This window comes from Vanessa tameamea, chromosome 3 (genome assembly GCF_037043105.1).
Source record: "Vanessa tameamea isolate UH-Manoa-2023 chromosome 3, ilVanTame1 primary haplotype, whole genome shotgun sequence".
NCBI lineage: Eukaryota > Metazoa > Arthropoda > Insecta > Lepidoptera > Nymphalidae > Vanessa > Vanessa tameamea.
The window spans coordinates 1,596,352-1,611,066 of NC_087311.1; positions in this window are offsets into that span (position 1 = coordinate 1,596,352).

The following is a 14,715-nucleotide window of genomic DNA, read 5'->3' on the forward strand; positions in this document are numbered from 1 at the left end:
TACAATAAATAGCAATTAAAAAAACATCTAAAGCATTGTTAAACTTAATTTATGGTGATGATATAAATTTTAACTACATTTTCTAGAATAAATATTTATAGTTTAACAATACGATTTAAAAATGTTATATACTTAAATTAAATAATTGATAACTTATAAAAAAAATACTTTATTGAACCTAACGTATATACATACATATATACATGTTACTACATAAAGATTTGCATAGATAAAAATATTTTTTATCTCTCATAAAATATAATTTATTTTTATATTTTCTTTTTATATATTCAGATTCTAGTAAGTATTTATTTAACATTGTAATATACACTTGAAAACTAAGTAAGCTTGTAATAAATCATCAAGTGTGTAAAAAAATAAATGTGTTTATTTATGTTACCGTGAATCTCTCAAAGAATAGTCGTACTTACAAATTATAGTTACCATAATACAAACTAATAGACTATAAACGACTTATCCGGCTTTTATAAAAGGCACGGATGTAGCAATTCCTAATAAGATTTGAGTGTTAATTTGATTTTTTATATAATAATATTATTAGATTTTAAATTAACGTGGTTATTTTTATGACAACAAATATTTCAAACGAGATATTTATCATGTTTTTTATTTTTATAAAAAATATTTTTTAATAAAAATAAAAAACTATAATAATATAAGTATAAGATTCTGTAGAGCTATTCCCTACTGAGTAAGAAAATTTTGAAATTTACAGCAGTACGATGTAGTGAAATATCATAAAACATACATGAAAAATATCGGAAATAAAACATGATATACGAAGTTACTTTTTACGGAACACTATTACTGCGGTGCGATTCTGAAAGTATTCACTTAATAAATAAATTGGTCTATATCATATATAACGCAGAGACTTATTTTAAATATTGGTAATAAACGTGCTGTAATATCGAATTAGGACAACCATGTATTGTAATGATATGTATACAGTTTTGTATTATAAATAAATAAATGCAACATACAGTCAATGTCGCATATCACATTGTGACATTTTACGCTCGAGTTCTGCTGTGAGTTTCGAAGTTTCTTCTTACAGAATAGCACAACTGAGCAGAGAATTCAACAATGTGAACGGAACGTTATTCTCATATGTAATATATTACACGGATAATTTTCTTGGTAAGAGATAAACAAAAGGAAAATCCTTCAAACACGTCTCAGAACAAATTATTTTCAAATTTACATTATTGCAGTGAATTGATTCATTCCACCTTTATTGCGATTTATTTACAAATATCGGACCAGTGATTTTCATCAGATATATTATTTTTTAAAATTTTGAAATGATTAATTTTATCATTCTCATATTGTTTATTTTTAATATTCCCTTTGGCGTTATTATTGTGGATTGAAATTAAAGTCCATAAAAAATAATAATAAAGAGATTGAATGAAAATTTGTAAGAATTATTATTTTAAACACACATATTTTTATACTGTTTAATTCTGTTATTTTATTAATATCATAATATATAATTATATATTATTATAAAACTTTTTAGTTTTATTTTGTATTATATTAGACAAAATTAATAGGTCATAATTTTCATGCCTTATTTGTTTTTGGTTATGTATTTATTAAACAGCTTGTTTATAAAATTTATTGCATTAAATATAATATATAATACACGTAAAAAAAGCATTATTATTATTATTATATAATATTATATTTTTTTGAAAATTTGAAAATCGTTTGGTGTTCAGCGGTGAAAGAAAAAAAAACAAAGAAACATCTGCCACGTATAGGTACACATACCATTAACCAGGGTTCCAGTTCTACAAACAAATTGTCACTGTATCGCAATCAAATCGACAAGTAATCGTTGCCATTTCGCCGTTTTCATATTCTAACACAACGATCCAGCTGCAGTTCGGTAGAAGTTGGATCCAAATATAATCGTATCGTAACCGATATAAATAATAGTCGAATAGTCGATGTTGGATCGGAATACGTATGATAGACGTTATAAGTTATTAGAATTGGCCCCCTGTATCAGCAGCTTGTAGGAAGTAAGTTCATAACCACCTCAACAGTCTCTTGTTGAGGTGGTTATGACCTTAGCGCAGTCTAAAACAGAAGGGCAATCAAAGTTAATGAAAGTGCAAATTTGTAGGTTAATAGAGTTGCTATATTGTTTTGTTGTACTTGGATTCATATATATATATATTTAGATTCATATTACAACGCGATCTGGTCTAGATTAATGTATTCCTTAGCTTAGAATAATTAAACAAAGTTATCTGTTTACTGTTTATTGTTAGCGTCTTGTAAAATGTAGGTAATACGTTATGTAATAAAAAACTAACTACGTTGACGTTGAGGAGGGTAATGGTTTTATCATGTCTGCTTGTATGTTACTATCTAGATAGTAAACGTTGAGAGTAATTTGTACAATTGAATATTATCGTTTTGTAATATATATAATATGTTGGCGGACAGTAAAGTGGACCACCTGTTGGGCTATAGACATTGGCGCTGTAAGAAATATTAACCATTCGTTACATCGTTTATGCGCCGCCAACCATGGGAACTAAGATATTATCTCCCTTTTGTTTGTAGTGATAATGGTTCACTCACCCCTCTGACTGGAACATTATTAAGTATTGCTGCTCGGCGGTGGAATATGGTGACAATACCACCAAAGTCCTACCATCAAGTAAAATAATAATAATAATTTAGAATAAAGTACGTACTTATCTATACTAATCATATATAAGCTGGAGTGTTTGTTTAATTATTTTGCTTGAACCCGCTAAACTCAGGATCTACCAATCCTTTTCGAAAAGGACTAGAAAATCTATTTAAAAACCGGTGTAAATAACATTTACGTAACGCTTAACGCCGGTGGAATGCGGAGAAGCTGTACATACTTACAAAAAGTGTTATGTTTAAAAGTTATGATAGTGCGATCAAGGCATTTAAATAACTTGACTCATGGATTAACAGCAACAGTAAACCAGAACAAGGACTTACCTTCATCACGAGACAGCTGACTTAGGAATTATGGGACCGCGATCTAAGCCCTGCGAAGGTCTTATAACTAAAACTATATGAGTGGACTATAATTATACGTTTATACATACATATATATATTTTGGAAAAGTGTTATAACTGGTGTGACTTGAACAACTTTTTAACTTTATTATTTTTACATACGTTTATACTTTTCAGGTCCTTTTTTGTAATGTTTCTACAAAATTTTATTATTGGGTGATTAGCTAAGGCGTGAAACGCAACGCAAACTAAATATATACGAACTAAATTTTCCATTTATAATATTAGTTTTAAAGCCCTTTCTCGATGACACTAAAGACAGCTCTAAAACATTTCCGGAATTCCGAATTGGTGACAGATTTAGATGAAGTTGTATAACATCAAACATAATATGACTGTGAAACTGCGAGTAAATTTGCGAATGAATTAGTAATTCACTTTTCAAAACACGTTTTAATAAATCTACTTATACTTAAAACGATCGACAAGCAAACGAAATAAATAAAAATAAATAAAAGACATTAAAACACAAAAAAATTAGCAATGAGATATCACATTCAAAGAACACACTTCACAACATTTAGAAATAAGTTGAAATTGAATAATATTCACGGAAATTTTAATTCATTCGTAAATGTTAATTTTGTTTGATACACAGGACCTGTCGTCTATATATTATTTGATCAACTGCCGTTATGAAGGCGTTCAGATACCAATCATAATTAAGTTTTATCATTTAAAGTACAAACCGTCACATTAAATAAATTATATAATGTGTTTTAGCCTATTAAGTTAATTGAAACTATGGCAATTTTATCGCTGTTCGTAATTCTATGTAAAAATAAATAGTATCGTTTAAGTTCCAGTAATTCTAGGTGTTATATTAAAATTATTTATATCTTAGCGAACCCTTAAGATTAGTGAGTGCATCGTTAGTTTAATTCATATCAATTAAAGGCTCCATCGAGGCTACTTTGAGTATTCGGAGTAGGAGAGGTCAACCATTCGTATAGAGGTCACTCATCGAAAGGGATTTTGTTGAGAAAAAACCCCAATAATACAACTCGAAGAAATCTTCGATCCTTACATCGGGAATAACGTGGCTGGCTTATGAGGTTGTGGATCTCGATGTCAAAGTCGGATCGTTATCTAATTTAATCATAAGTCTGATTAAACGTCATCATTGTTTCCACACACATTAAATCTGCGAATTTATTTTTAATACTTACCACTACAAAAATATTAATAATTCCTTACATCGCGAATACTCCACCAAATTTGCAACGAAGGTCTCCGTGTATCTAACTGTGTATCTTACTAAGTGTACTCAAATTGGTACACAACAATACTAAGTATTGTTTGGCCGTAGAATATCTGATCAGTGGATGGGACCAAGACTTATATAACTACAATTTACATTTGCCTACTTATATTACCCCCATAAAAATAATTGCCCTTACAATTGTTTTACAGCATTGTGCATTGTTTTCATCAAATGGAACAGTTTGAAAATTTTAATGTTATTAAACCACAGTCATGACATTTGAATCTCTGCTAATAATATTTGTTGGTTCTACTTTATGGAATATCTAATTATATAGTTGAGATACAGAGCCGAGATGATGTAGTGGTGCCTCAAGTTGTGGCTTCCGACTCAAATATATTAACTTACTTGTGTATTTAAATACAATTTGAAGTGTAATCTAAACTAATATTATAAATTCGAAAGCAACTCTGTCTGTCTGTTTGTTGATCTTTCACGGCCAAACCACCGAACCGAATTTTATGAAATTTGTTATAAAGCAAGCTAGAACTCCTTACATTTTTATGCGTAAGACGACCAACCCCTAAAATGCCAGCGAAGTGACACCTAGTATTATATAATTTGTTTAAGTCTAATTCCCATGTAAATAAAATATTATACATATTAGGTATATGTCAAATATTCAACAAATCACTAAAACTGATTTTGTATCCATTGAAGCGATTTTCAAGGACCGTTCGTGTAATTTTGATCGTCACGCTCGCTTTGACTTTTATGTACTCGTATTATGTTTTTGTACATCTGTATGGCATTATAATATGTGATTTAGTTTAATGTTTGGTTAGTGATTTTCTTTTTTTTTATTTCGGTCATATATGAACTGGCTTGAACACACAAACAATGTTTAAACACAAACTAAACTTTGTCAGTTTCCGTCTCACTTGAAGTGTGGCTGTGGATGTGTTTTGTAGTTACAAATTTCTCAGTTATGGAATTTAGTTGTTCAACTATTCTAATGCTTTGCGATCAAAACATCTCATTATATAAACATTAATGTAAATAGTAACATTTAAAAAATATTAGGTACAAACGATGCATCTGGTATTCTATTTTTAGACAAAGATTTTCCTCATTCTTTTGTAGGTCAGCCGCCTTCAATAAAATAATTTTAGTCAGTAACCATCGAGACAAAATGTATATAGAATCTCTGAATGATCACAGTTTGCTGATACCGACATTAAGAATTTCGGGAACCTATGTCATTCTAATTTCCTTGACAACGGATAAATTCCACAATGGACATATTCCATTAATTAAGAGTCTGCATTTTCTGATAATGTTAGATTAAACATTGTTTTATTTTATGATATACATATATAGGATGGCGGAGCGGCATCTGAGATTGGTGCTAAAACAAAATGATCATTGCTTACATTGCCGATGTGCCAAAAACGTTGGGAACTATGATATTATGTCCTTTGTTCATCGAATAACTCACCTTTCAAATGGGAACACAAGAATACTAAGTATCTCTTGCTGTTTACGATTGCATGTTTGACGATATTCTCTACTTATGAGTGGGCGGTACCGGCCCAGACGGGCTTGCATAAAGCCCTATCACAAATTATATGGTAGAAGTATTCATACAGATTATAGTAAAGTAAAATTCTGCATGTCATAATTTGTCTACTTTTGAGAACGATGTTGGAAGTTCACCACCTTACCCCATGCCTTTTAATAGTAGATATTCAACCGATACATGCAGGGTAATTCGCCATGTTGTCCTTTACCAACAAAGATGAGATGAATTTGGAAGACAATTAATTTTTATTTTTATTATTCTTGTACTTTATAAACAGCAGTACCTACTCAGTATTTTTTTATTTATTTTTTATAAAAAATAAAAAAAATAAATTTATGTTTAAGGTCTGCAAAACAAAATGACAATCACAAAAATACACATGATTACATTTTTCATGATGTAGACACGGCATGCGTTTAATATTAAGTACCAATTAGCGTCTAGTCCATGAGAGCAGCAGATACCAAGCATACATTTTTTTTTAATTTGAATTGTTTAATCTCTTGAAATATTTTTTTTAAGACAATTTTTAATGAGGCTATAGAACGATCGGCAAAAATATCGTAATAATAACTAATACTATTGTAAAAGGAACACATACGGTATAAAGGCGAGTGGCTAAGAACATTTGTTCGAGAGGTAGGAAGACAAAAGGTCCTAGAGTTGGGCAGGCGACTGTTTGAACGAGGGATGGAAAATTTTATGCATTGCAGGATATCGGACGAGTCAGTAAGCCCATGAATTAGCTTGTAAGGAAAGATAATATCGTTCATTTTTCTTCTAGTATGAAGTGAGCTTGCTCTGTAAAAGCCTCTGTATGTACGATTTAAGTTCGTGACATTTATTATCAGTGTAAGTGAGGTGATATAAAAATCTCTTTTGAACACGTTCAAGTCTATTAATGTGAACCTGATAGCAAGGGCGCCATACTACACTACAATATTCCAGGATATTTCGAACAAAGGTATTGAATAAAAGAATAGCAACACTCGGCTGCTTAAATATTTTTAACTGTCTAGTAATAAATCCAAATAGTTTAGATGCTTTTTTTATTATATGATCAACATGTAGCCTATAACTTAATGAACTATCAAATATAACGCCAAGATCACGTATGCTCTTTACTTCTTGTATAGTTGAACTGCCATTAATATAGTATGTCACCGACTCAGAAATAATCTTGCGAGAAAATTTTATGTAAAAACATTTTGTAGGGTTGATGTACATTTAATGTATGTGGCACCAATCACAAATAGAGTTTATATTCGCTTGCATTATTAGTTTATCTAAATCACTTTTTATTACACGATAAATTTTTAAGTCATCAGCAAAAAAATTAAAATTAGATTTTATGTTAAAGCATAAATAATTTACAAAAATTAAAAAAAGTAAAGGTCATAAGTGTGATCCTTGAGGTACTCCTGTAGCTACCTCATTTTCTGCTGACTTGAAACCACGAATATTAACTAATTGTGAACGGTTTTCTAGATAAGAGTCAATCCATCTCAATAAAGAACCATGAATTCCTATATGTTCAATTTTATTCAATAATATCCTTTGATTCACAACATCAAACGTTTTCCTGAAATCTGTGTATATCGAATGAACCTCTTCTTTCTTATCTAAGGCATCGGCAATTACAGATACATAAGACACTAAATTTGATGCTGTTGATCTACCAGCCAAAAATCCGTGCTGATTACAATCTATATATATACGTGTGTGGCCTAATATTTCGCTTTGCACAATGGACTCAAATATCTTACCACAATTGGAAAGTAAAGAAATAGGACGATAAGCAGTTACCTCACCAACATCACCCCCTTTATGGATTGGTATTATATGAGCTTTCTTCCACATGGATGGGAATATACCCGTCTCCAGCGACTTATTATAAATAGTTGTTAAGGGCTTATAGAAATTTTTTGCACATTTTTTTAAAAATAATGGAGGTAATTCATGGGGACCGGATGATTTATTCGTATTTAAAGACTGAAGACATCTCAAAACGTCGATTTCTGCTACGAACAATTTACTTAGCGACGTAACGTTGCCATATGGATTACTAAAATCTAGTGTTAGCAGTTCTGACTTAAATTATATGTACTTTGAAAATGCTTGGAAAAAAGGTTAACTATGGCTTGTCCACCCACTGATTTTTCAATTCCTAGTGTCACTCCAAAAATACCTCGGATTTTGACGTAAAGTATTTGGTGTGTTATTTATATAACTATTATAACACACCTTTATCAAAAAGTCACATCGTTCTTGTAATATTATGTATCTAAGTTTATTCATTTAATTTTTGTATGTTTTGTATCGTTTATGGTATTTCGCTTTTTCTCGGAGAGCTTTAATAAGAGATAAAATGTACCATACAGGAAAGTTCTCATTCATGGGCAATCTAACTGGAGTGAATTCATAATTGACATTAATTTAGAGTAAAATACTTTAACCATTTCATTAACATTCGAGCATCCATCCCATATGATTGCCCAATCTATAGCTTCTAGGGCAGTATTCAGCGCTTCATGGTCACATTTTGTGTAATTGTATCTTAGAATTTTATTATATTTGACAGTGGCATATGAAGACGCTTGTATAGATATATTGAGAGGAGGATGAATGTCAGAAGGTACTAGAGATGCTAAGACTTTGGAGATAGATATGCAAGATGAGTCAGTAGAAAAAACTAGATCTAACATTATACCATTTTCATTCGAAACACAGTTACATTGGTTTCGGTTATTAAATGTAATATTGTCTAGAAAGCTGTTTACTACGTACCCATCGGATATCAATGGTAATAGAAAGCTAGCTTCAGCCTTGTATGCCCACAATACGTCACTTAAGTTAAAATCCCCCAGCAACATTATGGATGACTTTTCGCTTACTCTGGTTATCACGCGCGATAAGTTATATAGAAATGTGTCAACATATTGCCGATCCAAAGGCCGTGGAAAGTAAGCAACACATATATTAATACTGCTGCTCCCTCTTAATTTCACGCTAATCCATAAGTCCTGACACGACGACGCCCACTCATTTTTCGAATAACTTCAAATTTTTTTGAGACAGCAATCATTACACCGCCCCCATCTTTTTTGTGAGAAGAAAACGAGGAGGAATATCTATCTCGCCTAAATATGTTATATCTCTGATCTATTACCTCGTAATCATGTACAGATTCATTTAGCCACGTTTCGGTCAAAATTATCATATCATAATCATTAGATAATATAAATAAATGAAATTTTTCTACCTTCGTTCTTAAGCCTCTTACATTTTGGTAATAAATACTTAAAATTAATTTTATAAAAATAAACAACATAAATAGACATGCTTTAGATTTGTTAAGTTAATAAGTTTATAGTTTTTCCAAAAAGCCTTTATCCCTGAATATTTTAGCCTCTGACTTAATATTCTTGCGCACGAAAATCTTTCCATTGCGTATCCAAACAAACTCATATTTTTTCTCCTTTGCGACTATCCTTGTAGCTGCATGCAGTTGTTTATTCATAGCCGACAAATGTTCCATCGCATAAATTTTGTGAGGAATACTCGTAGTTGGGTTGAAATATAATTTGGAACGTATCGTTTTAATTATAAATTAGTAGATTTGACTCAAAGTATTATTCACCTGTTCCAACTACTGGGCATCTTAAAAATATTCATAGTTTTTGTTATTTTGATTTTCTCAAAAGATACGAGAATAATGATAATTATTTCCAAGCTAGTGATTTGTTTTATATGATTAATTAATTAATTTAACGATACGCGTGTTCACTACGATCGATTTAGAATCTGTCAATGGTCAATGTGGCGTGAAAAATACCTGGGCAGACAGACAAATGTTTATATATATTTTTTTGGTTGTAGTGATAATTAAAATAATTTATAGTGCAGAAAACGTTGCTATATGTAACACTTTAGGATAAAACGTGCACCGAATTTCAGTATAACATTTACATTTGATAAGTAGGATAAATTAGTTCAGAAAAAAATATGCAAAAAATTAAATTATTATCACGAATGTAAGAAAAAATAATTTTATTTAATAACGTAGTTGAGAGCAGACGAACGTAATACTAGTGTCTAATTATATCTCGATTCACGTCATTCGATCGTAAGAATCCTTGTATATTTGCATATAATGTGAATACATAAAATACAAAAAATACATGGAACTTTTTATATACCTTTAACACTTCCTTCTCAATAAAAACTTCTAATTAAATACTGACACTTGCATGTAAATTGTGTATTAAAATGTTTTTTAATTCATATACTTTTTTTTACAATTATTTAGAGTCATGACCTTGAGATAATAATTCTGGAAAAAATTAATAGTTGAATATGTATATTTTTCAGTACAAAATAATACTTTGCACAATAGCTGAATGAAGTTTGGGAAATGAACAGCCACAAAAACGGACATCACAATGTACTATGTTTAAAAAAAAATAATCCGGGACTAATGCAAACAAACCACGAAAGAGTCAAAGTTTTACGCTGTATTTATTATCTAGCTTGACTGTATCATGCGATATAATAATACAAAATGTCGGGTGTACCGAGCCTGTATTTTCGCTGCCCTTGGTCACATAGTTGTATTTAAAACATAAACTGAATATAATCTAAAATCAATTTATTTCTTGATTAGAAAAATAGGACAATTTACTTGGTGGTAGGGCTTTGTGCAAGCCCGTCTGGGTAGGTACCACCCACTCATCAGATATTCTACCGCCAAATAACAGTACTCTGTATTGTTGTGTTCCGGTTAGAAGGGTGAGTGAGCCAGTGCAATCACAGGCACAAGGGATATAACATCTTAGTTCCCAATGTTGGTGGCGCATAGGTGATGTAAGGAATGGTTAATATTTCTTACAGCGCCTTTGTCTATGGACCGTGGTGACCACTTACCATCAGGTGGCCCATATGCTCGTCCGCCAATCAATGCCATAAAAAAAAAAAACAATTAAAATAATCATTTGATTTTATTATAATAAATCATTTCATTTGTTGTAGTTGCAAATATGAATGACTTTCAACCACAAGTACGAGTACTGTGTTGCCCTTGTCGAAACTATGACGTCGAGGTTACGAACCACACACATGCATGCGTGCCTACACTAACACGCACCATTACATCAACAGATATAATATGAGCATTGTCAGCTATGGTGAATATATGGCAGCAACTCAGCCAAACTTTTATGCATTTAACGTAAAAATGACTCGATCATTGTATCAGTTTACAGTTGAACGATTTGGTTTCATTGTTCACATTTAAAATGTTAAAGAAAAATGTTTATTTATATTTTAAAGAATACTATTTTATTTATGATAGAGTTTAGATAGGTTGGTTGGAAATATGATATTTGAATGAAGGTCGAAGATAAGAAGCCGGACAAGAACTTATGAGTTTTTATGTGATTTGTTTGTGCCATTAATTTATATCAGAGTTTACAAAACTCGATTTCCTGAAATCCGTGGAAATTATTTCGTGGAAAGGAACGGAAGTGTGTTACAGGAAATCGGAGAAACACGCGTTATTTGATTTGATTAATAAGCACCCACGTAATTAGGATTGATTCCATAATCAACTCATTTTCCAAGAGGTTATAAAGTTAATGTTGCTTATTACTAAGTTGAGATGCCATGTTACACACTCGTTCGTTTTTCGGCAGATTCTGCTTAGCGGTTTAAGTGTATTGCGATTGAAAAGCGATTATATATATTTATTCGCTCCCGATATTATAAAATAAGGAAAAGCTATTTACAAAGTAGGTTTTGTTATTTATTACCGAAAACAGTAACGAGGTCAATAGATCTCCATCTATCAGAATGAAGAGGATTAATTTTATGTTACTTGGTCATTGTATGTAATTTGTTGAGGGTTTATATCCAAGGCAAAAAATAGCTGTTCGAGTCTTTATAACCTTGGGGCTCGAGACTCCCCTCGGGATGTTTTTAATATGTAATAGTGGGTATAACAATCATTGTATATACACAAAGAGGATATGTAAACTAATAACACCTAGCTTCCGACTAAAAAAAATATATTTACCTAACTAAACTAATCCTCGATTTCGGCTGACACGGTATCTCCTCCTAATTTGCAATGAATCTCATTAAAATTATACAACACATAAACATATAAATATATATATTTATATATAATAATATATTATTATATGGTACCAATCAAAATTCTAATATAAGATATACTTTATAGAAGTAGGCTCTTAAAGGCAGGTCTTTATTTTACAAGGTTTGTTGAACCAAGCTATTCGTCACATATGGGCAGACACAAATGGGCCACATTATGTTAAACGGTTAGAGACATTGGCATTGTGAGAAAATTTTAAAGTTCCATACAGCGCCACAGCCACCCTTGGATATTAAGTTGTTATGTCTCTTGTACCTTTAATTACACTGGCTCTCTCACCCTTAAAACCGGAACATAATAATACTGAGTATTTTTGTTTGGCGGTAGAATATATGATGAATGGTTGGTTCTACCCAGATGGGCTCGTAATGATCTTAGGCGGCCCATATATCTACAATAATATTGGACAATTATTGTGAAAAGTAATTTAATAATTTCACATATATCAATCCACAGACTGAGTAATTTCAGTTCACACAATTATAATCCTAAATTTAATGTAAGCATTGACAATATGAAGAATATTTAATACTTCTTTTAATCTATATCTCCATGCAACAATGGTAAGTAGTTATCACTTACCAGAAATTCTCTTGCTACCCCAAAAAAACAATTCATACAAATCCTAATTAGCTTTCGATAGCTGCGTCGTATATGACTTTGAAAAGAGTTTAGTATGATTGAAATTGATTTAAATAATATAATAGTCTTTCCAACAAATTGGCCATCCTGTGCTTCTATTATGATAATTGCTGTCATCAAAAAAACATCAGATAACGATATTGAATACCCAGGAGATATAATTAACCTACAAAATGGTTCGTCAATTCAAATGACTGATTTTTACCAATGTATCAAGATATGTTTTATTAGTTCGGAATAATTTGATTACATTATAATGATATTTGTTATAACTAATTTTAATATATTTATTTACATAATAGTTAAATAAATTAAGTCCTCAATGATACACAAATAAGTACAAAAAAATAGTTATTGTAGATATCATAAACTCGTAGAATGATGGAAAGAATGCTAGCAGCATTTCCCTGTTGAATCGCTGATCCTCTGGGCAAAAAAATGAACCAGCTCACCGGTCATCAGTGGGGGCAATTAGGCGAGATATACTGTTAATGATAGTTTATGGACTACTATTACTAATTGTGTTTTAATAATATGTTTAGCATGAACTTATCCCAAATTAATAAATAAAGGAGTTAATAATGTTCACTGTTAATCGAAGGCTAATATGTTGAGAGTGTTTGTAGATTATCCCATCACCTTGCAGATGAACCAGTTGGAACACATTATGTGACAAATGAAGTAGAAATTAATCGAACACATTAGGTAGGTTATCTCGTGATGTTTTCCTTAACTGTAGGTATCATACAATAGCGATTTGCTGGCTCACATTTTTGGAGGAATTGGAGAATTCAGAAAGCGATACTGTCCTAAACGAAGCCTTCAAAGATATGCGTGATGAGCATAATATGTATTAGTTATGAATATTAATTAAAAAAAAAAATCTTAATAAAAAAAACCATTCATGTTATGTAGGAAAAATATCAAAAGAACCTTCTCAGATAAATTTTGTGACCTCTTATAGAAATATAAACAATTAAAGTCAAAACTCGTCGGATTTGACATCTACGTGTTCCATCTAGTGAATCATTTCTGGTTTTAAGAGTTCAACAAATATATATATTGTAGTATTTTTTGGCAAAGCAATATAGAGCTCTATTTGAGCAAAGGTATATACAGAGTTATTGGTAATTCGATGTATTTCCGTTACTTGGTGATCGGGGTGACTATTTGCGATTATTTTAACCCCCCATATACATAAATATTTTTAAATTATCACGTTTTTTTAGTTTTTTTCTAAATTAGTAAAAATTACAAAATTCAAAAATTTATTTAAAAAAGGTATCAATTTAAAATATTTTTTTCCACAAAAAAGCCTTATCTGCGAGATAAAAACTTATCTCGCAGATTATTTTAAAAACACTACCGTTTTTTAGCTTTTAAATGAGAATAAGTATGTAGTATAAGAAAATTATTATAATAATAATGGTCACAAAGTGTTCGTACTTGAATGTTGGTGACCTTAAAAATATTTTAAGTAAAATTGAAGATCATTACTACATTTACCATTCCGGATAAATTTGTATCTTATAGATAAAAGTACAACATTATCTCATTAACCGTCTCAGCGTGAAGCCATTATTTTTTATGTCTATGAAATGCGGGCAAGTTCGCTTGAAAATATAACAGGAAAATAGAAAAACTAAAAAAAAAATCGTAAATTTATTAAAGGTAAAGTAAGGTTGCTTATCTACAAAAACCTCGGTCGACCAATGTAAATTGGCATGCAGAATCCGAGTTCTGAGGTTCAAATCCCGGTTCTTGGACTTATCGGGTTTTTCTAATTGGACCGTTCTTAAATAAAGTACAGAGTAAGGCAATCGGAATCGGAGACATGGAAACTGATATACTTCTATGTCTCCAAAAACACTTAGTCATGGTTTTCTCCAATCGTGACGAATTACTATATTATCAAATTATGATATTAAGGGAATAGAGTGTATGTTCGTTCACACATGTGCCCTAACATATCTTCGACTTTTAAAACCCACCGTGCTCAAATTTCGGTTAGGATGATAT